Below are 24,781 nucleotides of genomic sequence, written 5' to 3' on the forward strand. Positions count from 1 at the left end.
GATTTTTGACAGGAAATTTTGAAAAATTACAAGATGGGAAAAGGGAAAAAGCAAAAGAAACCCTCTTTGGGGGCCGCTGGTTGTCTGGCACATCGGTGAAAGGGAGAGGGGCACAAAAACTCAAATGTTTGGCACTTCTTGAGCAACAGTTTGAGGGAGGGGAAATATAGAAAAAACAGAGGCAGAATTGTTGCACTATTGTGAAACAGAAACTACTTGGGTTGTAAAAAAAAATAGGAAACAATTGGGTGACACATTCCGCACCGGAGAGGCAGGTTGGAGGTGAGGGATGCCAGAGCTGTGCCGGAGAGTCAGGGTGAGGTGAGGGGTGCCAGAGCTGTGCCGGAGAGGCAGGGTAAGGTGAGGGGTGCCAGAGCTGTGCCGGAGAGGCAGGCTGAGGTGAGGGGTGCCAGAGCTGTGCCGGAGAGGCAGGCTGAGGTGAGGGGTGCCAGAGCTGTGCCGGAGAGGCAGGCTGAAGTGAGGGGTGCCAGAGCTGTGCCGGAGAGGCAGGGTGAGGTGAGGGGTGCCAGAGCTGTGCCGGAGAGGCAGGGTGAGGTGAGGGGTGCCAGAGCTGTGCCGGAGAGGCAAGGTGAGGTGAGGGGTGCCAGAGCTGTGCCGGAGAGGCAGGCTGAGGTGAGGGGTGCCAGAGCTGTGCCGGAGAGGCAGGCTGAGGTGAGGGGTGCCAGAGCTGTGCCGGAGAGGCAGGCTGAGGTGAGGGGTGCCAGAGCTGTGCCGGAGAGGCAGGGTGAGGTGAGGGGTGCCAGAGCTGTGCCGGAGAGGCAGGGTGAGGTGAGGGGTGCCAGAGCTGTGCCGGAGAGGCAGGGTGAGGTGAGGGGTGCCAGAGCTGTGCCGGAGAGGCAGGGTGAGGTGAGGGGTGCCGGAGCTGTGCCGGAGAGGCAGGGTGAGGTGAGGGGTGCCGGAGCTGTGCCGGAGAGGCAGGGTGAGGTGAGGGGTGCCAGAGCTGTGCCGGAGAGGCAGGCTGAGGTGAGGGGTGCCGGAGCTGTGCCGGAGAGGCAGGGTGAGGTGAGGGGTGCCGGAGCTGTGCCGGAGAGGCAGGGTGAGGTGAGGGGTGCCGGAGCTGTGCCGGAGAGGCAGGGTGAGGTGAGGGGTGCCGGAGCTGTGCCGGAGAGGCAGGCTGAGGTGAGGGGTGCCGGAGCTGTGCCGGAGAGGCAGGGTGAGGTGAGGGGTGCCCGAGCTGTGCCGGAGAGGCAGGGTGAGGTGAGGGGTGCCGGAGCTGTGCCGGAGAGGCAGGCTGAGGTGAGGGGTGCCGGAGCTGTGCCGGAGAGGCAGGCTGAGGTGAGGGGTGCCGGAGCTGTGCCGGAGAGGCAGGCTGAGGTGAGGGGTGCCGGAGCTGTGCCGGAGAGGCAGGCTGAGGTGAGGGGTGCCGGAGCTGTGCCGGAGAGGCAGGCTGAGGTGAGGGGTGCCGGAGCTGTGCCGGAGAGGCAGGGTGAGGTGAGGGGTGCCGGAGCTGTGCCGGAGAGGCAGGGTGAGGTGAGGGGTGCCGGAGCTGTGCCAGAGAGGCAGGGTGAGGTGAGGGGTGCCGGAGCTGTGCCGGAGAGGCAGGCTGAGGTGAGGGGTGCCGGAGCTGTGCCGGAGAGGCAGGCTGAGGTGAGGGGTGCCGGAGCTGTGCCGGAGAGGCAGGGTGAGGTGAGGGGTGCCGGAGCTGTGCCGGAGAGGCAGGGTGAGGTGAGGGGTGCCGGAGCTGTGCCGGAGAGGCAGGGTGGGGTGAGGGGTGCCGGAGCTGTGCCGGAGAGGCAGGGTGAGGTGAGGGGTGCCGGAGCTGTGCCGGAGAGGCAGGGTGAGGTGAGGGGTGCCGGAGCTGTGCCGGAGAGGCAGGGTGAGGTGAGGGGTGCCGGAGCTGTGCCGGAGAGGCAGGGTGGGGTGAGGGGTGCCGGAGCTGTGCCGGAGAGGCAGGGTGAGGTGAGGGGTGCCGGAGCTGTGCCAGAGAGGCAGGGTGAGGTGAGGGGTGCCGGAGCTGTGCCGGAGAGGCAGGGTGGGGTGAGGGGTGCCGGAGCTGTGCCGGAGAGGCAGGGTGGGGTGAGGGGTGCCGGAGCTGTGCCAGAGAGGCAGGGTGAGGTGAGGGGTGCCGGAGCTGTGCCGGAGAGGCAGGGTGGAGGTGAGGGGTGCCGGAGCTGTGTCGGAGAGGCAGGGTGGAGGTGAGGGGTGCCTGGAGCACCACCAGGTGGCAGGTGTAGGTGTGAGGGGGTGGACAGAGCCTTTACATGCAGGTGACCCGGAGTCAGTCTGCCCCTCAAGGCCTAGTCTACGATCCTTCGACTCACGGGGGGGCTAGTGTCCTGCAGGATGAGCCGCTAAGGGACAGCTGCTGAGTGTGCATTGCTGACTCAGGGTGCAGGCCTGTTCCCATGGAAGTGTGGACGCGTGTCACTGACTTTGGGGGGGAGCGCTGGGGCCTGTGGTGGGGAAACGGCAGTATAACAGCTCCATTATCCTGGGAGGAGACGTGCTGGGTGCGGTGGAGGCAGGGCTGACGAGCAGGGCATCCCCCGTGGAATAAAAGCGGGGCTCAGAAAGGCCTCTCTCACCCACCGCTCTTTCTTCCAAGGAGGGGCTGTGACAGAAAGACCCCCCCCCCCCCGCCTGTTGCCATGCCGATGGTGCACAGAACACGCTGAATGAGGATCTGGCCTCTTCATCTTCCCAGCCTCCCATTCCCAGGCTCACCAGAGGCTCCAGGTGCAGGCTGGGTACATGAAAAGAGGCAGCTTGGTGCCCCAAGAGCTGCTGGTGCTCATGCACCTGAGAGCCCAAGTCTCCCCCAGCCAGCTCTCCTGCTCTGTCCTCCAGCACGGCGTGAGGCGGGCCTAGATTAGCTGTGATTAGCCGCTCCCATCCCGTTCAACCTCTGAGCCTGAAAACTCCACACAGATTGAATTGCAGCCAGGCAGGCCTGTGCCCAGGCAGTTGCCTTTGTGAAACCTGATTGTGCTGTCAGATGCTCTTTGAGAGCCCAGAGAAGAAGCACACGAGTGATCCTAGCGTGGGCCGGGATTTCCAGAGAAGCAGAAGGAGGCTGATAGATTTTTTGTGTCCCTCTCTCTGAGGTGGGAGCATATTCAGATCCTTTCTGAACCTCTCCCACTGCTTCCAGGGCCGGTTCTCCTCGTCAGCCATCTCCTCCCTCTAACTAGCAGTTTGGGCCTGGTGTCTTCACGGGCAAATTAGGGGTCCATTCTGGCCAAGGGGCAAGAGGGAGTCACCCCACTGAACCAGAGCTGGCTGTGGCCCTTAGAATCATAGAACCATAGAGCTGGAAGAGACCTCAGAAGGCCATCAAGTCCAGGCCTGTGCCCAAGGCAGGACCAATCCCAACTGGATCAACCCAGCCAGGGCTGTGTCAAGCCGAGACTTGGGCATGAGGGATTAGGACTTGTCCAGAGAACTAGATCTCGTTTGTTTTTTAGAGCTCCTGGCCGAGCTGGAGCCCTGTAGATGACAGTCCAAGGAGAGGGAGGCCTGAGGCTGAGGGAGCAGATGGGATTCGAGGCAGTAGGGTGGTCTGTTCAGCCTATAAGCTCTGTGGGGCAGGGACTGTCTCTCAGTGGGTGAATTGTAGGGCTCCCCACTCATGCTTGAGACCGTGGGATTGTGCCTCGCTATGGACAGAACCTACTGCGGAGGGGGCAAGCACAGCCTTTGCGGGGAGGTGGCAGAGTGCTGACAAGATGGAGGTTTGCTGCTATGGGGCAGTGTGATTCCTCCTCAGAGAAGCTGGGGTTGGAACCAGATTCAGGCTGAGTGTGTTGCTCCTCGCCTTGTCCTCAGGCGGTGCCTGTGCACTGGGGTGCTTAAAGCACCCGTCCCTGCCCCAGGGCCGTTGTTGTGGGGATCTAGCTGCAAGCGCATGGCAGGTAAGAAACACCAGGCACCTGCTGGCCAGGAGAGCCTGGGCCGGGCCCTGGAGAACTAAGGAGCTGCTGTGTCAACTCGTCCCATCACTGCCAGCTACCTAGCAAGGGAGGGGTGGTGAAGAAGGCAGTGTGAATTCTAGAGCAAGGACTAGAGCTGTGGGGCTTGGCACCAGCTGGGAGGCAACCTGAGGTGTCAGAAGATGACTGGCCCCTGCCCCCCTGAGGCTCAGTTGCTAGCCTCTCTAAGGCTATGTCTACATGACAAGGTTTTTGCGCAAAAGCCAGTGGAGCGTCCACACCTCAAGCACGTTTTTGCCCAAGAAAACCTACAGTCAATCGACAGGACAGAGGGCTTTTTGCGGTGTAGGTAAACCTCCTTCTACGAGGCGTAACTCCGTTTTGCACTACAGCTCTTGTGCCAAAAGGCACGCGTGGATGCTCCGCAGGGGTTTCTTGCACAAAAAGAGCCTATCGGAAAAAGCACAGGTGCTCTGAGGACCGTTCTGTGAATGCCCATCAGAGCTTTCTTATGCAGTGTGGACGCTTTCTTGCGCAAAAGCACATCACAAAAGTGATGCCCTTCGAGGTGTGGCCGCGCTTTTGCACAAGATGTTTTTACACAAGATCTCTTCTGAAAAAGACGTCTTGCACAAAGCCCTGCCGTGTAGATGTAGCCTAACTGAGGACAATCAGTGCTCCCAGGGCTCTATAGATCAGCCCGGGCCTGGAGATTACAGAGAAGCCTCCCCCTGAGAGGTGCAGGAGGAGAGAGTGTGGGGGCAGACAGCTTGCAGTGGGGAATGGCTGAGTGCAAAGGGGCAGCCCAGAATGAGCATCACAGTTAGCTGGAATTCCCCAGCCACCTCCTGAGAAGGGCTCTGGGAAGCCTATGCCGGTCTAGAGAGACTCCTTGGTATGTTGTCAGACTCAGTCCATGAATCTCAGTGTAAGGAATTCTGCTTGGGAAGGGCAAGAGCCAAACTGGGGGCAAAGGGCAGCGCCCCAGCCGGGCCAGGCCCTGCCATAGGGATATCCTGGGGTGTTGTCTGTCACAGCTCCCCAGGGCAGGTAAACCAGATGCTTGTCCCTTCGTTCTCCCTAGATGTGAGCATGTTGGCAGCTCCAGGCGCCTGTGCAGACGGGTGGGAAGGGAAGATGGCGGGGAAGGACCATGTGAGATTCCCGGAGGGGGTAGGGTTGCCAGGTGTCCGGTGTTGAACCAGACAGTCCAGTGTTTGAGCAAATAGAAATGAGACAATAGAACTGTCCGGTGTGTTCTAAATCAGATGGGATGTCGATTGTGATGTCATGCCAAGTGTGTCCGGTATTTTTGTTGAAACCATCTGGCAACCCTATTGGGGGCTGGTCACACGGGGACCCAGTGTGGGTCAGGTTATAACAATGAATTTTCTGCCTTAAGAAATGGTGCAAGTTCTGGGGGTGAGAGGAGGGTGAAACAGACACTGGGGGGCAGAAGAGATGGGGCAGGGTGTCTGAGAGAGGGTGGAGACCACCCTTCCCCCAGGAGGGAATGTGATGGGGGCAGAGAGGGCCCCAAGGAAGCTACAGCTCCCACACTGGGTTTGCCTTGTGTTCCCTTTGACTCTTGTTTTCCATTCTCCTCCCCAGGTTGAGGAGAGCAGCTGGCTTGTTGTGGCAGCCAGTGCAAAGCTCCCACCCCTGGAGGGGACCCCACGCAGTGCTCACATGGACACGCAGCACCAGCAGGCTACGGAGGGGAGCGGGACCCTGCAGTGAGGTAGGCACCCCGGCGGTATTGCTCAGCCCATAAGCAGCGCTCGGGATCCCTGTGAGCCGGGGGCACGGCATGCGCGGCCGGCTGGGGAGAGTGATCCCCAGCAGCACGAACCAGATGGACACGCAGTGCCATTGCCACAGGCATTCCCTGCACCTGGACCGCTTCTCTTCCGGGAAGAGTTAAAGTGATTGTTGGTTGTTGGCTTATTCCCCCTTCCCCCGGAGGGAACCAGATGCAGCCCCACATGCCATCGCCCTGCCGTCGCTTGTCCCTAGCGCAGCACAGAGCGGTGACAGGCGGGCCGCACACAGCCCGACCAGCTCCCTCAGGGTGCCTAGGAACCTGGCAGGCTGAGCACTGGGTTTGGATGCAGGAGATGCCAGTGGAAGGGCTGCTCTGGAGGTGAGGGGCCTGTGTAAATAGCTGCTGCATTGGCGGGGGGTGTGGCTCGGAGGGGAGGCGAGTGTGTGGATCATCAGGGAAAGAGGAGGTCACGGATAAGCTGACTGGTGTGTCCGGTGGGAAGGGATCTGTTATGGGGTGTGCGACTCCAGGACGGCTCAGTACCCGAGCGCGTTGGGGCCTGTCTCGGCTCTGTACACGGTGGCTGGCATGAACCAGAAGGCTTGTTGGCCGTGCTGGTACCAGGCCTTGAAAGCTGCCGAGTGAGAGTTCAGATTCTACCCCTTGGCACACAGTGTTGGTTATTGCCACGGTGCCTGTCTGGGGCCCACCTGGGGCTGTGTGCAATCCCAGGTGCAGGATATGTTGGCTTCTCTATACTCACAGGCTACTCTGCTCTGGCAGGTGGGGCACTCTGCCTCTCCCATGGTGCTAAATGGGGTGAGGGTCCTGGTATGGAGCAGTTGTGAACCACTGTGGTGCCGCTGTCCATCAGCAGATGCACCCTGAGATTACAAGATGTGTGCTTCAGTGTCTGTCTGTGGGGCTGAGATGGCAGCAGGGCGTGAGAGGCCGTGGGTCACAGCAGTTTCCATTGGGGTTAGTATGAAAGGCCTCGCGAGCCCATCTTTCTAATGTTGCCACCAGCTGAGCCTTGTAGCTTGTTTTTCTTCATTCCCCGAGGCTCAGTGCAGTCACTCCTATAATGTAGAACAAGCCTGGGGAAGCGTGCAAGGCAGCCCAGAAACCTAGGAGTCTATGAGATCCATACAGAGAGGCAGTGTTACATTATGGGTTCATTAGGCCTTATGGATCCTGATAAGGACCATGCACTATTGGTTCTTCTCCAAGAGCCAGTAAAGAGGGAAATGCATCTATAAACTCAAACCTCCAAATCTGCCATGTGGCAAAACCAGCTCCAGCAGCATTGTCAACACCAAGTATTCATAGAATCATAGAGCTGGAAGAGACCTCAGAAGGTCATCAAGTCCAGCCCCCTGCCCAAGGCAGGACTAATCCCAACTCAATCATCCCAGCCAGGGCTTTGTCAAGCCGAGACTTAAAAATCTCTAGGGATGGAGATTCCATCACCTCCCTAGGGAACCCATCCCAGTGCTTCACCACCCTCCTAGTGAAATAGTTTTTCCTAATATCCAACGTGGACCTCTCCCACCACAACTTGAGACCATTGCTCCTTGTTCTGCCATCTGTCACTACTGAGAACAGCCTCTCTCCATCATCTTTGGAACCTCCCTTCAGGAAGTTGAAGGCTGCTCTCAAATCCCCCCTCACTCTTCGCTTCTGCAGACTAAACAGACCCAGCTCCCTCAGCCTCTACTCATAGGTCATATGCTCCAGCCCCCTAATCATTTTGGTTGCCCTCCGCTGGACCCTCTCCAATGTGTCCACATCCTTTTTGTAGTGGGGGGCCCAGAACTGGACACAATACTCGAGATGTGGCCTCACAAGAGTCGAAGAAAGGAGAATAATGACATCTCTGGATCTGCTGGCAATGCTCCTCCTAATGCAACCTAATATGTCATTAGCCTTCTTGGCTACAAGGACACACTGTTGACTCATATCCAGCTTCTCATCCACTGTAACCCCCAGGTCCTTTTCTGCAGAACTATTACTTAGCTGTAACAATGCTTGGGATTCTTCCAACCCAGGTGCAAGACTCTGCACTTGTCCTTGTTGAACTTCATCAGATTTCTTGTGGCCCAATCCTCCAATTTGTCTAAGTCACTCTGGACCCAATCTCTGCCCTAGAGTGTATTGACCTCTCCCCCTAGCTTAGTGTCATCTGCAAACTTGCTGAGGGTGCAATCCATCCCCTCTGCCAGGTCATTAATAAAGATATTGAACAAAACCGGTCCTAGAACCGAACCTTGGGGCACTCTGCTAGAAACTGACCGCTATCCTGACAGCGAGCCATTGATCACTACCCGCTGGGCCCGGCCTTCTAGCCAGCTTTCTGTCCATCTTACCGTCCATTTATCCAATCCACAATCCCTTAACTTGCCGGCAAGAATATTGTGGGAGACCGTATCAAAAGCTTTGCTAAAGTCAAGGTATATCACATCCACTGACTTTCCCATGTTTACAGAGCCAGTTACCTCATCATAGAAGCCTAATCAGATTGGTCAGGCACAACTTGCCCTTCGTGAATCCATGCTGACTATTCCTGATCATTTTCCTCTCTTCCAAGTGCTTCAAAATAGATTCCTTAAGGATCCCTTCCATGATTTTTCCAGGGACCGAGGTAAGACTGACTGACCTATAGTTCCCTGGATCGTCCTTCTTCCTTTTTTTGAAGATGGGCACTACATTTGCCTTTTTCCAATCATACGGGATCTCTCCGGATCTCCATGACTTTTCAAAGCTAATGGCCAAAGGCTCCTCAATGACATTTGTCAATTCCCTCAGTACCCTCGGATGCATTAAGTCCGGACCCATGGATTTGTGTATGTTTAGCTTTTCTAAATAGTTCCTAACGTGTTCTTTACCCACCACGAGCTGTCCATCTTCATCCCATCTTGCATCACTTAGCACATTAGTCTGGGAGCTGACCTTGTCCATGAAGACAGAGGCAAAGAAAGCATTGAGTACTTCAGCTTTCCCTACATCATCTGTCACTAGGTTACCTCCTTCATCCAGTAGGGGCCCCACACCCTTTCTGATCACCTTCTTGTTAAGATGCCTGTAAAAACCGTTCTTGTTATCCTTCACATCCTTTGCCAGTCGCAATTCCAATTGCTCTTTTGCCTTCCTGATAACCCCCTGGCATTCTCGAGCTTTACATTTATATCCCTCCCTAGTCATCTGTCCAAGTTTCCACTTTTTGTAAGCTCCCTTTTTGTGCTTAAGTTCACTAAGGATTTCCCCTGTAAGCCAATCCGGTCTCCTACCATGTTTGCTTCTCTTGCTACGCGTCGGGATGGTTTCTTTCTATGCCTTCAATAAGGCTTCTTTAAAATACTGCCAGCTGTCCTGGACTCCTTTCCGCTTCATGTTAGCGTCCCAGGGGATGTTGCCCATCAGGTCTCTGAGGGAGTCAAAGTCTGCTTTTCTGAAGTCCAAGGTGTGTATTTTACTATTCTCTTTTCTTCCTTTGCTCAGGACCCTGAAATCTACCCTCCCCGGGGGCAGTCTACCTTCCGAGGTTGTCACCCACCTCTACTTCCCCTATTATTCAGGCCTCCAAAAATCATGAGATTTTAAAAAACAATACATGATGGGGCTTTTCTTTGCCTTCATGGCTGCTGCACTGTTATTGTGTATGTGAATCACGTTTTCAGGTTTTTCTCTGCAAATATGTGGGCTAGAAACTTACTCGTCAATAAAAGCAGAAATTCTCATCTCCACAGACTTGGGCTTTAAAAAGAGCAGTAAAAATTGGAAGACTCGTGATAAAATCGCGAGACTTGGCAGCACTGAACAAGACTCTGCCATGTATGTAGGTAAGATGCCCAATTACTTCATCCCAAAAAGCGTAGAACACTTTAGATCTGCATCCTTGACAGCAAATTGCTTTTTCAGCAGTTATAACCTCCCATCACATTTTCCTGAGCTATCACTGCAGGAGAATCTGTGGCATTTTGGACAGAATTACTTTTTTGCCCACCGCCTGTGCTAATAAAAGGACTTATTTGTAGTCCCACAGTGTCATTTAAAATGATTAACGGGGTGTGTGTCTGTTTCTTTTATAGCAAGTGTAGAGTTAATGTAGTAGATGGTTCCTTTTTCTTTATTTTCCTGCCAACTGTGACATTGAAAGCACGGGAAGGTCCTTCAGGAAGATTCCTGTATGTGGATGAGCCCTGAAGAAGCAAGGAGTTTGGGGTGTTTGTGACTAAGCGCCATGCCTAAGCACCATCACAAATCTGGGTACGCTCTGATTTCCAGGCCTGCTTCTTGGACTCAGCTACTCTGACATAAATCCAGACTCAGGGAGACATAAACCCCAAACATCCTGCCAAGCCAGGTCTTGTTTGAACCTCCTTCCTGTTGGATTCTGCGTCATGCCTTCTGTCATGCCTTTTGGAAGAAGCTTTTCTGGAAGAGATCTTCCGAAAAAACTTCTTCCGAAAGAGAGCATCCACACTGCCAAAGGGCATTGAAAACGCCATCTGCTTTTTTGAAAGATAGCATCCACTATGGATGGAGTGGCCATCACTGCACCTGTACTTTTTCCTCTTTCTTCTTCTTCCAAAAGAACTCCCTCTTTCCTGTCCACACACGCCTTTTCTGAAAGAGCTCTTTTGGCAAAAGGCTTCTTCCTCATAGAAAGAGGTTTGCCAGTGCTGGAAAACCCCTCTGTTCTTTCGATTTTCTTTCAAAAGAATGTGATTGCAGTGTGGACATAACTGGAGGTTTTCCGAAAAAACTCTGTAATGTAGACATACCCTGACTGTTGTATTAAACAAAGGGAAACCCACATGGAAGAACAAAAGCAACACCTCCCCAAGGAAGAGCCTGGTGTGTGTTCTCCTTTGTCCCTACACTGCAGGGCAGAGAAAGGGGCTGGGAGGGAAACACTCGTGACTGCAATGTGGGGGAAAGGATATTACGTGGGACTATGCCCTTGCTGACTGGGAGGCTGCAGGTTGGTGTCTGTCATGATACAAGGGCTTGTCTGGAGACAAGAGTGGGGGAGAGAAAATCTGAGTGGAGGGGGGCAGGGAGGAGAACAGCCAGATTTCCCTCCCAGGAATTTAATTCTACCCAACGGCTTGGAATTGGTTCCGTTGCTCCCGCTGGTCCCTTTATGGATGGGAGCAAATGGCTTAATGGCTGGGGAGGGAGTACACAGGCTCCGCGGGAGGCGTCTCTCCCCTCCCCCGGAATCACACATACGGCTCTTCCCCTTAATTGCAGTTGCTCTGATTTGTGTCTGGCTTTTTTCTATTTAGTTGACACATGTTTGGTTCAAAGCGCTTAATTATCCTCTTGGGACATGTTTCATTTATTCATTAATGCAGAAATTGGAGCTGTCGCTTTCACTTTATTTTACTCTATTTTCTCTATTTTAAATAAAACGTAAGCAAATAAATCTGTGGGACCAGCTCCTCCCCCACCCTCTCCCAGCCTCCCCCAGTCCTTTGTGGTCTGGCTGCCCTAGCGCCCCGGGAGAGGAAATCTTACTGGGGGAGGGGGGTGCCATGTGGGGGTGGGGCAGGCAGAGGCCCTTGCAAATGGGAAGGTGAATCGCGTCACTGGTTTATGCCAAGTCCCCCTGCTGCTGGCTCCAGAGCTGCGAGCTGCAGCCAGCCCAGTGCCAAAGGTCCTGGCTTGAGGCTCCAAGCCCTGGGAGAGAGCCAGAGCCAGCGCCCCCCCTCCATCCTGATGTGCCACACGACAGCAGGTAGCCAATGGGAGCGGGGGAGGGGATAAAGCCACCTTTCGGGTCACCTGTTCTGGTGTGACTCACTGGACTGCTGCGAGCAGCTCAGGGACACGGCTGGCAGGCTGGAATCAGAGAGAAAGGCAACTCCTCCCCCGACTCTGGGCCGCCACCCAAACCGCAACTCTGCTGCCTTCCCCCGACTCTGAGCTGCACCCTCGCAGGCTTCGGTGGGGCTGCTCCTCGCAGAGGGGAGAGCAGGGGTAGCGGAGAAAGGCAGAGAGACCTTCCTCCCAGGCAGTGACCAGCCAGCACCCTGCCCCTTCCCAGCGGGGCTGAGCCTCGAGGAGGCCTCCCCTGCAGAGTTAGGGCGCAGGAGCAGAATTCAGCTAGAGATCCCCAGGCCTGCTCCTGAAAGTGGCTCCCCATGGATGGCTCTTTCTCTGCAGCAGCTCCTGACCGGGCAGCCCTCTCCCCGGAGCTCCACACGCGCCTGCTGGCATCAGAGCTGCCGGTGCGCCGAAGGAAAGAAAACCCCAGGAGCTCCCCTGGGCGCTCAGACGGGGCTGACACGAGAACACGGCCTTGTGGTCAGCATTAGGAAATAGAGCCCTGCAGCCCCGTTCCCAGCCCTGTCTTCTCATGGAAGAATGGTCACCTGGGACCAGAGGTGACTATTTCAATATGGGGCTTAATAGCAGAGCCAAGAGGGAAAGTCGACTTCCAAGCCCCTGAAGTTCACAGGACTAGTTCTGGATGTCCTGTGGGCAGCAGGAGAGATGCCGGAGCTGGGGAGGTGTGATGAAGTGGTCTGGAGTGGACTTTCCTAGCCCCAGACCTTCATACCACTGCCCTGGCAGCTTAAGGGGGCCTTGTAATGGGCAGCAGTGGGCGCCTAGGATAACGCCTGTGCAGCCAGCCCTGCTATGAGCCTAAACAAGAGGGGGGTTAGAGGCATGTAATACACTGAACTGCAGCTCTCTTCTGCTCCTCGGGGCCCACGGGGCCAGGCGAAGCAACATGCAGCTCACAGCCTGGGCCAGGATGGCTTTACTCAGACCAGGGCATGGCAGGTCTCCAACGCCCCTCCTGGCTGGTCCGAGGCTCGAACCAGGCTCCTTGGTCTGGATCCTCAGAGGTGTTGCCGGGGCTGACTCCTCTGGATTTCAAGGGGAGAGCGGCACCTAAGACAGGTGGGGCCACCTCAGCCGGACGCTGTGGCGAGTGAGGGCCAGTCGCACACTCGCTGGGTTGATAATGAAGAAGAGCAGAGAGAGGCTCGGAGTCGCAGGCTGAGCCAAGGCCATGAGAGGTCTGTTCAGCCAGTCGGAAGTGCAGAGGGGTGAGTCAGAGAAGTGTTTGCAGAGGGATAGGGGCTGCCAGAGCTAGGCAATGAGGCAGGAGTCGGGCTGGAACGAGCTAGAGGTCCCTTTTCTGCTGCTTGGTGTCTCTGCTGTGGGCGCCTGCAGGGTGCTCCAGAGAGAAAGGGCCTGGAAGGGGCCCTCCAGCCCTGGCATTGTGCTACAGCAGCCCCAGGTCTCTCTCCCCTGAGCAAGGGTAGCCAGTTACACACCGAAAATCTGGGGCCTTGGGTTGGGGGCCAGGCGAAGGCCTTAGTGTGTAGGTACCAAGCGCCGGTCACCACAAGGGCTGAAAGCATGTTACAAGGGTGGGCAAATTCTGTCAGTCCCTGGAGAAACTGAGGCCCCGTTAGCCCCACACCACCAGCTGAATGTGCAGTCGCGCAGTGCCTGGATTAATCCCCAGGCTTTTCCTGCTGCCCAGCCAGGTGCTGTCACCATCAGACCATGCTGCTGCCCCTTGCCAAATCCACGTGAATGAGAGTCCCAGGCTGGCTCCCTGTGGGATGCAGCGGGATTCGGACGAGCCTGTAGGAAAAGCTGCTGGATTAGCCCGGTGCCTCATCACGCTTCCCGCGTCCAGCTGCAACAAGAGCCTTGCGTTGGGCCCGGAGACACATCGAGCTTTTAAGGAAGACCCTGGAGAAATCCACTGGCGCTGTGAGCTGGGGAAGAGTGCACTGCCAGCCAGCAGGGGCCACACGCTGCCACAGGTTTGGCTGTGGGGCTCGGTAGTTTTGGTCTAGGAATGCTGCTGGCTACGCAAGCTAGGCTGGAGGGCTGCCTCGAGCTGAGTCAGTGACGTGCCCTGGCTGGTTCCGAAGCTGCTCCCACTCAGGTCCCAAAGCTGTGCTGTGAAATTAGGGGGGGTCTCCTGGGACTCAGGTGGAGGCAGCCACTGACCACCCACCTGCAAAGCCCCCGGCGTCTCTCCAGCTCCAGACGGCATCCCGCTCACAGGCCGGGCCTAGTTCCTTGGTCCTTTACCTGCATCCAGACCAAGCATCCCAGAAGGCTGATGATGTGTCAGGGGAGTGCACTGGCCAATAAAGGCTGGCCACATTGAAGAGAGGCTTGGAGGAGTTTCCCTCCCTCTGCTGCAGGGAGCTCCTGAAAATCCTGCTGGTTTCTAGTACTGTGGTGCATCATGGACCCCTCTGTGGGAGGCGCTATACAAATAAAGACCCTGCCTCAAAGAGCTTAGGGTATGTCTACACTACCACCCTGGTTCGAAGTAGGGTGGTTAATGTAGTCATACGAACTTGCAAATGAAGCCCGGGATTTGAATTTCCCGGGCTTCATTTGCATGTTGCCGAGCGCCGCCATTTTTAAATGTCCGCTAGTGCGGACTCCGTGCCCGCGGCTACACGCGGCACAAACTAGGTAGTTCGGACTAGGCTTCCTATTCTGAACTACCGTTACTCCTGGAACGAGGAGTAGCCACGGGCACGGAGTCCGAACTAGCCGGCATTTAAAAATGGCGGCGCCCGGCAACATGCAAACGAAGCCTGGGAAATTCAAATCCCGGGCTTCATTTGCAAGTTCGTATGACTACATTAACCACCCTACTTCGAACTAGGGTGGTAGTGTAGACATACCCTTACAGACTAAGTAACAGTGGGCTGTCCCTGCCCATGGGCCCATCCATATGGGAATTCACTCACACTCCTGTTCTGTTTCAGCGGGGATGTGAAGGCCTGGAACTCCTCAATCTCTGCTCGCACACAGGCCAAGAGGAACTTGGCTGGATACGTCGGCAGTGACGGAGCCAGCCTGCTACAAGTAGCCCTGCAGGCGCAGTGGCTGAGGAAGCTAGCACCTGAGCACATACTCAAGGTCCTGGTGGGGTTTGTCCTCAGGCTGAGAAGCTCCAGCCGACACTCAGGATGTTACGACTACACCGGTTTCAGCATGCTAGCTCGATCAGAACTAGTGGAGGCAGGTTCTTCCTTCAGTGCTAGTGTGGACTACCCTTAATGGGCGGAGCAGAGAATGTCCCAGGCCTTTCTCCTGGTGATGGTGGCCACACTCTGCCCTCCTATGTGGTGAAAATGCAGCCCAACACTTCTGGCAACCTAAATAAGGACTTAGGAGCCTAACTCGAGGGCTGAAAATCTCAACATGCTTTATCAGCGACTCCCAGAAAGGGCGTGCTGGATCTTCAGGTCTCTGCATGGCGGGGTCTCAGTTTTACCTCTCTTGCTAAAGATGCTGACTCAAGGCCTAGCTTTTCTCTTTCTCCTGCAGATTCCAACACGGCCATAGTCCCAGGCTCCATTTGGCTTCTGCCTAGGCAATTTCGGACTGAGACCGGACTTGCTGCCCCATAGCGAGCAATGTTTCTAGGGCTGCATAATGGCGATGCTTTCTCTCCCTGCTTGCGGGCTGAACGAAACCTCTCGCTGACGTGAACTGAAAGGATGGCAGCAATCATCCAGCCAGAGAAACCGCTATCCCTCTCAACACGTGGCTGCCCCCTGCGGCTGGGGCAGTGCTTAGGGACAGTTGCTTTCTGTTCTGGGCAGTGGAATATGCTGCTCTCTGCTCTCAGTGGCTCTGGAGGTAAACATGGAGGGTGCGTCTATAGACTAGCAAGATTTTGCAGCCGCTTTGGTGCAAAAACTTGCCAGCTGTCTACACTGGCCGCTTGAATTTGCGCAAGAACACTGACGTTCGCATGTAAGAATTCAGTGCTTCTTGCGCAAATACTCAAGAAAGCCCAATGGCTAAAATGGCCATCAGAGCTTTCCTGCGCAAAAGCACATCTATTCTGGGCACGGATGATTTTGCGCAAAAGCACTTTCTGAACAAAAGCATCCGTGCCAATCTAGACGCTCTTTTGCGGAAATACTTTTAACGGAAAAACTTTTCCGTTAAAAGTATTTCCGCAAAATCATGCCAGTCTAGACGCAGCGGGAGAGTCTGGTGCCTGCACTGCAACAGGAGTGGAGAGAAAGAAGAGACTCTTTGCAAGATTTGCAGAGGTACCTCGGCCTTGCTGGAGGAGACAGGAGCTGCCCAGTTCAAGGAGAATAGGAAAGCTTTTGTAACTCAATGAAACAAACCAGGCTGATTTAAGATCCTACGTCGTCAAAAAGATCCAGTTGAGGACTTGGGCACGACTAGAGCTTTTCTTCAATTTCCCTGGGACGGGGATTTGGTTTGGCTTTTTTCTATGTATATTTGTGCCATTTCCGGTAGACGCGTGCTCCATGAACACTGATGATGGAACCGGTTCCCATTGGGAAGCACCAAATCATCCAAACGACAATTTCAGCAGAAACATGTCAGTTTCAACCAGTTTCCCTTTGAAATTTGCCTGGTTTCCTGCCAGCTTGTCCACCTGGCGGGCTGCCATCGAGCCAGGTGTCCTGGGGCCCAGGCATCTGCTGCCTGGGCTGTCTGACTCCTGAGAAACAGGCCACAGCTGTCCTGTCAGTCAGGGAGCTGGGAGACCCAGTTCTCCAGCTCCTGGCTCCACAGTGGCTCATCAGTCTCCACTCAGCCTGTCCAGTGACATTTGATTATGCAGTTTTCACAAGGGAACAGGGTGGTGGTCTGCAGCGAGGTGTTTTGGAATCAGGACGGTGTTCTGCAGTGAGGTGTTTCGGAATCAGGACGGTGTTCTGCAGCGAGGTGTTTTGGAATCAGGACGGTGTTCTGCAGTGAGGTGTTTCGGAATCAAGGGGGTGTTCTGCAGCGAGGTGTTTCGGAATCAGGACGGTGTTCTGCAGTGAGGTGTTTTGGAATCAGGACGGTGTTCTGCAGCGAGGTGTTTTGGAATCAGGACGGTGTTCTGCAGCGAGGTGTTTTGGAATCAGGACGGTGTTCTGCAGTGAGGTGTTTCGGAATCAAGGGGGTGTTCTGCAGCGAGGTGTTTCGGAATCAGGACGGTGTTCTGCAGTGAGGTGTTTCGGAATCAAGGGGGTGTTCTGCGGTGAAGTATTTCGGAATCGAGGGGGTGTTCTGCAGCGAGGTGTTTCGGAATCAGGACGGTGTTCTGCAGTGAGGTGTTTCGGAATCAAGGGGGTGTTCTGCGGTGAAGTATTTCGGAATCGAGGGGGTGTTCTGTAGAGAGGTGTTTCGGAATCAGGACATTGTGAACTTTCTGCCTTTTGTTCCAAAACAACTTTTTTTTAATTTTAATATTTCCTGAAGAAGGGAAGTTCCGAGGTTCGGCCAGCACTTGTCTGTCTGCTGTAACTGCCTGTGAGGGGCTGTGGATTGCGGTGCCTCACCCCAAACAGTTGGTGTTCAGATAAACCAGGCAAAGGAGAAAAATATGTAATGGCAGTAGCATGATTGCATAGTCCAGCCCGGGACTTTCTGCGGGCAGAGGGAAGAGGAGCTGTCTGTTACCAGCTCCAAGCCTCGCCCCTTCCCATCATCGCCCTGCTCTCTCCCCTATGGCCCCCCGCTCCTCCCAGCATTGGGGATCACTGGGGTGCCTGGTGCTGTACACTGGCAGTGGTTGCTTCCCCATACACTAGGGAATCTCTGGGGGTGCCCCCCTCCAGTCCACCAGGAGTCCTGGGCCAATTGTGCAATCGCTCTGGCCAGGACTTGGCTGTGGGGCAGGAGTTTGAGACCCTATTATAAACCCTCATGCATCGCGACATGAGCCAGTGGCTCATGGAGAAGGGAGGGTGGTGGCTGTGCTATCATTGGCTCATTACGAGTGGTGTTTTGCAACGTCCTCTGGAGTGCCTTGTACTGTACACACAATGTTGGGGGCAGGACAGCGGAGTAAGGCTGCTGGTGTGATTGTGTGTGGCACATCCTTTGAGCCTTGCGCGTGTTTGCCTGAGTGCAAGCACAGTAAAAGGTAAGTAAAGACTCCGGAGTATAGACGCTTCGTTGCCCTCCACTGCTCGTTCCCAGCGCTATATTAATCATCTTCCCAGATCAATGACCCGCACTCACTGCAACAGCATCTTGTGTTGGGATCTAATACCAGAGCACATTTTTTTCCCTGTCTAGAAGTCTAACACCCAGCAAAGCTTTCCCAGCCTGATGGATGGGGATACTGATAGTTGTCTGGCTGTGATGTGTGATAAATGACAATCTAGACGGGTGGGGGGACTTGGATTGCATATGAAGAACTTGATGGATGGCTGGCTGGCTGGATTTTTTTCTAACGAGATGGGCAGAATAGAGTCTGATAAGTGAAAGTGATGGCAGAGGTTGAAATGATGGTGTGGGATGGATGGAGAGACAGATTTGCATGGCTAGATTTAATAGGAAGGATGAGCCGGATGGATAGATTAGATACAATAAAATAGATGCGTTAGATTCTCCAGTCTCCTCAAGACCAGGTCATGCTATTGTTGAGAGCATCTCTGGAGACGGGCGCACTAAATCCCGGGCCAGCCCGTCGCTGCCCCCTTCTGACTGACAGTGAAGGAATGTGCCATTACAGGAAGGCTGAAGAAAGCAGCCGCCTTTCAATCACTGCGTTTGTGTTCTACACCGTGACCGTGGTGTCCTCAGTGCTGTCGGTCTCTGCTGGCAGAGACCCAGGTGCAGTCCCGCCGCGCAGAACTCAGCCTGCACATGGAGAGAGAGGATCAAAACCAGCGCTGGACTCACCGGGCCCATATTGCTCAGTCCCCACCAGTGAAGGATTCGCCTGCTGCTGGGGCTTGCTGGCCCGTGCTCTCCTGCTCCATCTTCCAGCAGTGCCTGTTTCATGGGCGGTGGGTGAAGGTAGGGCTGGGGGATGCAAGCCCCCAGCCCAGTCCCCACCCCGCTTCTTCTACCCAGACCCTGCCCCCCAGCACCACCGGGAGGGAGGAGGGTGCACGGCCCCACAGCACCACTGGGAGGGAGGAGGGTGCACGGCCCCCCAGCACCACCGGGAAGGAAGAGGGTGCACGGCCCCCCAGCACCACCGGGAGGGAAGAGGGTGCACGGCCCCCCAGCACCACCGGGAGGGAAGAGGGTGCACGGCCCCCCAGCACCACCGGGAGGGAGGAGGGTGCACGGCCCCCCAGCACCACCGGGAGGGAAGAGGGTGCACGGCCCCCCAGCACCACCGGGAGGGAAGAGGGTGCATGGCCCCCCAGCACCACCGGGAGGGAAGAGGCTGCACGGCCCCCCAGCACCACCGGGAGGGAGGAGGCTGCACGGCCCCCCAGCACCACCGGGAGGGAGGAGGGTGCACGGCTCCGGAGCACACAGGACAGGCGCTGGAGGCAGCAACGCTCGGCCCCCAGTACGTCTACGGTAGGTGTTCCGGGGGTGGCGTGTGGGTGCTTTGGGAGGACAGTGCCCATGATACCCCTGCCCCAGGCCCATTTCATGCTGGCTTTCTGGTCTCCTCTCTTTTGAGAACTGCTTCACCTTGCGCTCCCATTAGCACAAACGGGCCCCTTCTGCACAGCCAACTTGCATCCTAGGGCCGGGAGGAGGCTCCCAGAGCACTGGCCCACTTCTGTGTCCCAGTTCTATTTGCAGCTGCTCAGGACAGAATTCAGGATGGCGCCTTCGGGGGCAGCGCTGTTGGTCTAGGCTGGATCTCTGTATATAACCCACCTTGGGCTTCCAGGACAGAGCTGGGCCCAGATTTCACATCGTTAGTCACCGGGGGGAGGGGACAGACATTTCCAAAGGGCTCAGTATCCAGTTAGACCCCAAAACAAGTGGCCAGATGTTCGGAGTTTGTGGGTGCACCGGGGACAGCTCAGCTTCTGGACTTACAAGAACCCGACCCCGGGGCTGAAGGCTGGACGGTTTGGCTCTCGGCTCTTTTGACCATTCGGCCCTTCCTGTGTGCTGGGCTTGAATGTTTCAGAGACTCTGCAAGGACATGACAGACGTTATTCCTCTGTGCACACGCCTGTTAACCACTGTCTCTGGGTAACCGTCGCGGCTTTGCTCCCTGTGCCAGAGTAGACTGACCCTCCTAGCTGCTGCGGCTTTCAGAGCAGTGCTGGGTTCAGTCGGCCATGCCCGGTGCCCCTGTGCTGAGCGTTAGATTTCCCTGCGGGGGAAGTCAGCAGACAGGCTGCTTCTGTGTGAGGCCAGGAGCCTGGCTCAGACCCAGATGCAGGAGGAGCCTGAGCTGCTGGAGCCTGGGGACGAGGCTAGGCCGATCCCAGAGCATTAACTAGAGAAAAGCCACAAAGCCACTTGCTAAGACAGGCTGTTGTCACTGGGCCCTGTCTGCTGGGAAGTGGATAAAGACTGAACTTGGGGCGTCTTTTGTTTGTACGTCTATTGGATTCAGGGACTCCGCTACCCTGGAAGGGGCTGAACTGGACTTGGGTCACTGTGGGCAACGTGAAGCAGAGTTTTGGCTTTGCCACGCCTGGCTACAAGGGCGCACGCTGGGAGGGAGGCTCTGGGAAAGCCTGTCCCTTCCCAGGATTACTGCTGGAGACAGTTGCCGTTGTGTGTTCAATACATAAGGACATAAGAGCGGCCACACGGGTCAGACCAACAGCCCATCTAGCCCAGTATCCTGCCTGCCGACAGTGGCCAATGCCAGGTGCCCCAGAGGGAGGAAACACAACAGGTAATAAAAGTTTATTAACCTGGTATTGGCTCAGTTCGGTGTCCTTTTAAAAATCCTGGGGTCTCAAAATAACCCCACCACTCTGCCACCATGTCGAGGCTAATTCCCCGCTCTGACATGATAAATGCAGAAGTGGGGGCCCACAAAATACCCCAAAACTGTATGTTTCCAGCCTTTGGTATAAAACTTCCCCCCCAAAATCTTAAAAACCTAGATGTTGGGGATAAAAATCCACTGGCACCATCAAGTGCTTTTGAACCCACAAACAGGGGTGGACACTTGAAACCAACCCCAAGGCACCCCAAGCTCTTTTCTCCAAAGAGCTTGAAAAAGAAAGAGAAAATACAAGCTGCAGTGTGTGGCTGCTGTCCCCTAGGCAGAGGCCTGCATCTCCCACAGACAGATTGTCCAGGACACAGAACTGAACCGATACCAGGTTACTAAAAAAGAAAGAACTTTTATTATCAAAACAATACTCCTGTTGCAAGCAGAGTTGGTTTGCCTAGATGCTAAGAGCCACCAATTAATAAACTCATGGGGAATTTTCCCGTGGGCTCAAAACTTAGTTACAAAAGAGAGGGAAGCCTATTTCTAACAGCACAGACAGCAGATCCAAAGTCCCACAACAGAAAACAATAAAACCTAATGGATTTATCTAAACTTTACCCTACTTACACATTTTCTTGGAGACAGACCTGGCTTCAGGCTCCCTCAGTATCTAGAGCAAACTGGCTCAAGACAAAGGAGGGAAAACCCCCAAATTCCTTTGTCTCAGTTTGAAATCCCTATTTGCATTTCTATTGGCTGACTGCTACCTGGCAAGGTACAGTTAATCCCTTAGTCCCCAGGCTGCTGGCCATCCCTCATGACCATGACAGGCCCCTACAGCACACGTGGGGCCAGAGCCTCTGGTGGGCCTCTGCTACATAGATCCAGTTGTATAATCAAGGCCTTGCACACACTGAACCCGACCCTGCCACCTGCACTTACTATGAGACGTCCCTGACTCTGCAAGTCGGCCCCCAGATTTTGAGAATTGAGCAGGGTGGAGCCCAGCAGCAGGGAGCTGGTGATGTGGGCACAATGTGTGTCTGTGGTACTTAACCCCTTCCCACCCAGCCCCCCAGCAGTGCTTTGCCCCCACCTGTTAGAGGAACATCCACTGCTGTGCCCCTCATGAGGCCATCCACTTGGTTCACACTGTGTCTGGAATCCTTTGCATCAGTGTGGCTGGGCCTCAGGCTGCCCCTCTCGCCTTCCCCAGCAGTGCCCGAGTAACCTGGCGAATGCCCAGTTCCTCGCCATGTCTCTCGGCCCTTCTCGTGCCATCTGCTCCGCACGCCAAACGCTGGCACAAGCCAGCTTCAGGCTGTGTGCGTGGAGGACGAGGAGGGGGAGAGAAGCTGAAGGCAACATTTCTGTAACCCTCCCTCCACTCGCACTATCCCCCTCTCTGGAGTTCTGGTTTCTCTTCTCTCAGGGTATGTCTACACTAGCCCCCTAGTTCAAACTAGGGAGGCTAATGTAGGCATTCGAAGTTACAAATCAAGCCCGGGATTGAAATATTTTGATTTTTAAATATCTTGATTTAAATAGCTTGATTTGCAACTTCCCGGCCAGTCGCCATTTTTGAAATGTACAAGTCCGAACTAACTGCCCACATCTACGTGCGGCGGGGGCCCGGTAGTTCGAATTAAAGCCCTAGTTCGAACTACCTGTTAAACCTCATTCCAGGAGGAATAAGAGGTAGTTCGAACTCGGGCTTTCATTCGAACTACCGGGTCCCTGCCGCGTGTAGACGTGGACAGTTAGTCCGGACTTGTAAATTTCAAAAAATGGTGACCGGCCGGCAAGATGCAAATCAAGAGCGGGATATTTAATCCCGATAGTGATAGAAATGTAGCCGTGTTAGTCTGGGGTAGTTGAAGCAAAATGCAGGACAATGTAGCACTTTAAAGACTAACAAGATGGTTTATTAGATGATGAGCTTTCGTGGGCCAGACCCACTTCCTCAGATCAAATAGTGGAAGAAAGTAGTCACAACCATATATACCAAAGGATACAATTAAAAAAATGAACAAATATGAAAAGGACAAATCACATTGCAGAACAGAAGGAGGATGCGGGGGGGTGGGAAGGGGGAGGAAGGAAGGTAAGTGTCTGTGAATTGCTGATATTAAAGGTAGGGAGAGTGGGATGTTTGTGAGTTAATGGTATTACAGGTGATAATTGGGGAAACTGTCTTGATAATGGGTGAGAAAGTTCAAAGACTTGTTAAGTCCTTGTATCCTTTGATATATATGGTTGTGACTACTTTCTTCCACTATTTGATCTGAGGAAGTGGGTCTGGCCCACGAAAGCTCATCATCTAATAAACCATCTTGTTAGTCTTTAAAGTGCTACATTGTCCTGCATTTTGCTTCATATTTAATCCCGGGCTTGATTTGCAACTTTGAATGCCTACATTAGCCTCCCTAGTTCGAACTAGAGGGCTGGTGTAGACAGACCCTCACAGAGTACTGCAGTCTAGTGCTCTCAGAGCAAATCCCAGATTTGCAGCTCCTAGCGAAGCAGCCCACACGCTCAGGACTGGCTGGTGGGAGGAGAGAGGAGCTGGAGCACAGCTGCTCTGCTTGGCCCCCCCTCACCAGACCTGCTGGGAAAAGACTGGTTTTGCTGCGCTGGGGTTTAGCATGGCCGTCTTCTGGTCCCTTGGTGCAGCCCGGGCAAGCAGGACTCAGACCCACTGCAGTGGGGTCAGTTCCTAGGGCCAAATGCCAGGTTAGCCAAGTAAGTGGGTGTATGTGTCTGTTTCCTTGCAGCCTTTGAAGAGGTAGTGTTACCTAATGGCTAGAACACTGGTCTAGGATTTGGCAGACCTGGTCTAGGACTTGCCTAGCTTCTGTTCTCAGTTTTTCCACTGGCCTACTGGGTGACTCTGGGCAAGTCACACCCACCGTCACTGCTCTGTGCCTCAGTTTCCCCATCTATCATATAACACTTTTGGAGAACAATGGGTGAAAAGTTAGGTATTATGGTAGTCCACTCCTCCAGACCACAGCCTCCTGGAAGGTTGGTGTCACGATGGTTAGTGCTTGGAGCAGTAAAATGATGGATTGTGTGGACAGGAGCCACCGATTACAATTTCCATCGCTGTATTGAAGATAGTCTTCAAGGCAAAAAAATAGCTAGAAAAAGGACAGGGGTCCTGCAAGGAACAGCCAGCTCAGGAGAGTGCTTGGGCTAACATCTGACTTTGGTTATGTATTGCTTAAGCGAGGAACAAAGATGAACTCCAGACGCGGCTGGGTGTCTGCCGGTGCGGGGGCTGTGAGTCCCAACACATACACCTTCACAGAGTGTGTGATGTGTATTCTGGAATCCCTTCCCGCAGCACTGAAACGCAGCTGTCTCTGAAGGCAAAGGGGCAAGCTGCTGAAGAGCAAACAGCAAACAGCAACTCACCATTACTGAGCAGGGGAATGAAAAATGGTTCCTCTAGTTCAGGCATGTCCAAAGTCCGGCCCGCGGGCCAATTGCGGCCCGTGTTCCGGTTTAATACGGCCCCCCAGGTAATTTGGCAATATCTATCTTTTATGGCCCCCAACGAATCCATATGTATTGAGATGAATACATTGTAAAATCTCAGTTAATGTCAGTTGGTCTAAATCAGTTATAAATATATTTGGACACAACATGTATACTTGGTGTTATGTTCCTGTTCATATTTTTTGAACTTAAAAGTTGACAGACAACCTTTATTACCAATAATATGTAATGTACTTTACAATGTTCCTGACATATATTTCAGCTTCCTGGATTTTTTTTTTTCATCTGGCCTTCAGATATGAAAGGCAGAGTGATTTAACACTTGTTTAGATTTGTCATCCATGTGACGAAATGAAAAGTATGCTGTTTGCAATAAACTTTGCATAAAATAGTTAATTTGCATTTAATTTTAATGGTTCAAAGAATGTCAGGCAAAATGGTCGGCCCTCACGCATGTTCACTTCATCAAATCTGGCCCTCTTTGAAAAAAGTTTGGACACCCCTGCTCTAGTTCCATGGTGTCCACATGTGGCTATTTGGCCAGTTGAGTGTGGCTAGTTCACTATAGCGGTAGCCACTATAGGGGCTACTGCTTCAGAACTGGCTGGACACCACGGCTCTAGGGGGGAAAGAGCTGGCCTGAAATCCCAAGCTGACATTTGGCCAAGACCCCCAGAACTAACACCCCTGCTCCTGTAGCAAGTGCCAGGGAACTGTAAGGGCCAGGAGTGGGCGGGGCTTCTCTCCCCCAGCACCATGCACCGCACTGGGTTGGTTCTGAGGCGAAGGGAAAGCGCCATCTCCTGGCCCCGCAGGGTCTTGCAGGCAGCTGGGGAAGACCCCGTGGACGCCAGGTGCCTGCCTTTGTTTGTCCCTTTGGGGCTTGTGTACATTTCACTGCAGAATTCACAGGCAGCAGCTGCCAATGGTGAGTGCAGCTAGCTTTCGCTGCCCCAGCCAGCCTCCCCACTGCGAGGC

General features: G+C 54.4%; 1 protein-coding gene across 1 annotated transcript in view; it reads left to right on the top strand.

The window, feature by feature from the left end:
- The first annotated feature begins 5,501 nt into the window (after positions 1-5,501).
- DLGAP4 (DLG associated protein 4) overlaps positions 5,502-24,781 on the top strand; it is a 316,182-nt gene continuing 296,902 nt past the window's right edge. Inside the window, exon 1 of the mRNA XM_025186419.2 lies at positions 5,502-5,631. The gene's annotated coding sequence lies outside the window, so the exon portion shown is untranslated. The remainder of the gene's footprint in view (positions 5,632-24,781) is intronic.

The sequence above is a fragment of the Pelodiscus sinensis genome, chromosome 18, assembly GCF_049634645.1.
Source record: "Pelodiscus sinensis isolate JC-2024 chromosome 18, ASM4963464v1, whole genome shotgun sequence".
Classification (NCBI taxonomy): Eukaryota; Metazoa; Chordata; order Testudines; family Trionychidae; genus Pelodiscus; species Pelodiscus sinensis.